General features: G+C 39.7%; 1 long non-coding RNA gene across 1 annotated transcript; it reads right to left on the minus strand.

The window, feature by feature from the left end:
* Positions 1 to 884: 884 nt before the first annotated feature.
* LOC134791920 (uncharacterized) lies at positions 885 to 2,283 on the minus strand. Its single transcript, XR_010144368.1, has 2 exons — positions 2,199 to 2,283; positions 885 to 1,043 (listed from the first exon to the last, which is right to left on the minus strand). It is a non-coding gene; the product is annotated as an uncharacterized LOC134791920 (long non-coding RNA).
* Positions 2,284 to 3,218: the final 935 nt, after the last annotated feature.

Here is a 3,218-nt window from a genome sequence, read left to right on the forward strand (position 1 = left end):
ATACAGCTTGCAATGCTACTTGGGTTGTCCTAACCTTATAGCTGAGATCAAATACTTCACACCTAAGGTAAATACTAGGCACCAACGTCTTCTTAGTTTACCTAACTATCATACTAATTATGGCAGGAATTCAGTATTATATAGAATTTCAAAAACGTACAACAATCAGTTTAGCGATGTCGATCCATTTGTGCACAATAATAAAAAAACATTTAAAAATGCCATTGCGAAAAAAAATCATAACAATCAAGTGGAGGAATGAATAACAAACACACGCATACGTACACACACACACACACACACACACACACACACACACACACACACACACACACACACACACACACACACACACACACGCACACACACACAAAATTTGTAATACCTACTATACCTAGTACCTAAGCAAATCCGTAATATTTTCTTTTGTATCTGTTAGGGAGACCTGTTATTGGCTTTATGATTGTATCCTAGTTATAAGTTTATATTGTTTGTTAACGCTGTTGGTCTTCTAATAAAATAAAATAAAATAAAATAAAATAAATTCTTACCGAAGCAAAAGTTTGGCAACTGCCGCTGCTATGTCAGACCGATCTGGTGTAATATACTTTCAAAGCATTTTTCACCAACAACACCTTATAATGGTTTCGTATAATTTTTCAATATCTAACACGTACTAAGCTTTTCCAACGTGAAATCCTGACTAACCACTAATCAACCAGAGGACACTTGGCACCTGTCGCTTCCATGTCAGATCAATGTGGTTTCGTATAATTGTAAATATCTTACACGTTACACGTACTAATAAGGTTATCCAAATCAACCAGAGGATTGGCAACTGCCGCTTCCATACGAAATCAATCTGGTTTCGTATAATTATCATCATCATTAACACGTTTTAACATTTTGCAACGTAGACTCCTGCCGAATCAGAGGTTTGGCAACTGCCGCTGTTACGTCAGATCGATCTGGTTTTGGAGAAGACCTGTCGAGGACCTCCAAGAAGAAGCTAAGCACAACGCTCCAGCAGTACAGGCATAATGCTGCAACAAAGAGATTTATTGTATAAGTGCGGAACAAGCATTTTTATACGGAATATGCTTGTGCCGTACAGTGCCGCACACTGGTGGAATCCCACCTTAAGATTGAATTGGTTCTTTTGTCGTAAGTTTTAAAGAGAGACTGAATTTAAGAATTCACGATTCTAAAGCTTCTCTCTTTGAAGACGTAGCTTCTTCATGTATGAATTGAATGATAATTTTCGTGAAATACCTGCGTTATTGCAATATTATAGGTACATCAGCGGTCGGCAACCTTTTAGCAGCCAAGTGTTAAGGAAGTTGACGCGGGCCGCACTTTTGTTAATATGTGTGACTTTATCAGACATTGTTGTTTGACAATATTACATACAAAATAGCCAGGGGGGCTCGCGGGCCGCAAATGAGAGATTCCGTTGTTGCCCACCGCTGTTATACATATATGGACATGGGCCATATCAGTCAGCTTTTCCGTGACCACAGCTGGTGCAACTCAGCTGAAACGTCGGAATTAAAGGTAAAAAGAATGAAATTATATCGCGGTAGACCCGTTTGTGTAATTAAATACATATCAGTTAAAAATCAAATCAAATATCATTTGTTTTCAGGCAACTAAGGTCTATAGAAATATACCTTAACAACTAACATCAAGTATATACAATAAAAAATCTTATAACTAAACTAAAAATAAATGTTAGCGATACAGTTTTCTGTTGTAGTGATTCGGTAGATTCCCATGGAACCGCCGAAATACTACACCCCTCGGCCAGAAGTCCGCGCTCGCCACAGTTTCCTTTAGCGCCACTTGCACCATCCCACTAACCCGGGGTTAACCGGTTAAACCTGGAATTACTATGGTTATCAATACAATTTATTTTGACACTGGTTTAACGGGTTAACCCCGGGTTAGTGGGATGGTGCAAGTGGCCCTTAGTAAAATAGTTGCTCTAAGTAATGAAACACGAAAAAGTTCGTACCCGCCTGTTCCTATCTCTATTGCACGCGTGTAATTTTATATTGCGTCTTGTCCATGTGCCGGCGGTCACTGCCACTGTGCGCACGTGAAACCAATATAATTATGCACCTGTGATTGAGACAGGAAATGATGGGACAATGTACGTTATTCTTCGCGCTTAGCGTCCATACTTTACTCGTACTCACCCATAATAAGAACACAGATCGTGATAGGTCCTGGTTGTTTTTTGTGGTAAATGATGTTAGGATAATACAGCCAAGTGCAGCACAGGAACATTACAAGCCAGGGTACCATTAGCACCGGACCTGGCCGGGGCCGGCATTCGCTCTGCAAAAATAATACTCTCGTAGAGAAACAATCGCTCGCCTAAATTCCTACCTTAAGGCGCCGTGAGTTCAGGTCGTTCAAGAATATAATGATAATTACTAATGTGATCCCCACGCCCAGTAATTGACACGCCAGTAGATTCAATCCGAAGAGAACACTGTAGCGGATTCTTGATTCTGAAATGTAAAAAGAAATAAAGAGATATAAATGACATAATAATCTTATAGGTACTTTACTCTCTAATTTTGATAAAGTAGAAACGTCTGCGAGCGACAAAAAATTATAAAAGGATAAATTCCCCGCTTCTGGCAAGACTCGAACTTGTGACCTTTCGGAACACCGGTATGATCACTATACAGATGTTAATTCAGTACAGTTTTGCGAGATTTGGCGTTTTTAGGTTGTATGGAGATGACTCCTGTCAGCGTAACCCGTCGTGTTGGATAAAAACTAAAAGTACTACCATCTGAGCTACGGAAGCTTATCAGAAGCGTGCGAATCTTTCCGTGCCGTTCGTCCTTTATGCTAACAGGTCTTACTTATAATCCTACTAATACTTATAATAGGTACTTTAAAGGTTCTTCAAACTACAGAGTGTTGAATCGGATTGGGGCAAAATTAAAAACGATTACAGCCACCACCAACCGACATGTAGACTTCAGTACTTAACTATATTGTAAACTTTATTACAATAGAGTTTACTTCATAATATTTCAACTTTACTGTAGATTTTGATAGTACTCACCTTCCACATCCATGTTAATGAATCTATGCTCCATATCAAACATCTCTACCCTGGTGAGAACCAGCGCCAGCCGCACTAAGCTCAGCAGACCGTCTCCAGTGGCCACCATCATCGAGCCAACGCGGACGTTGAA

This window comes from Cydia splendana, chromosome 6 (genome assembly GCF_910591565.1).
Source record: "Cydia splendana chromosome 6, ilCydSple1.2, whole genome shotgun sequence".
Taxonomy (NCBI): Eukaryota; Metazoa; Arthropoda; class Insecta; order Lepidoptera; family Tortricidae; genus Cydia; species Cydia splendana.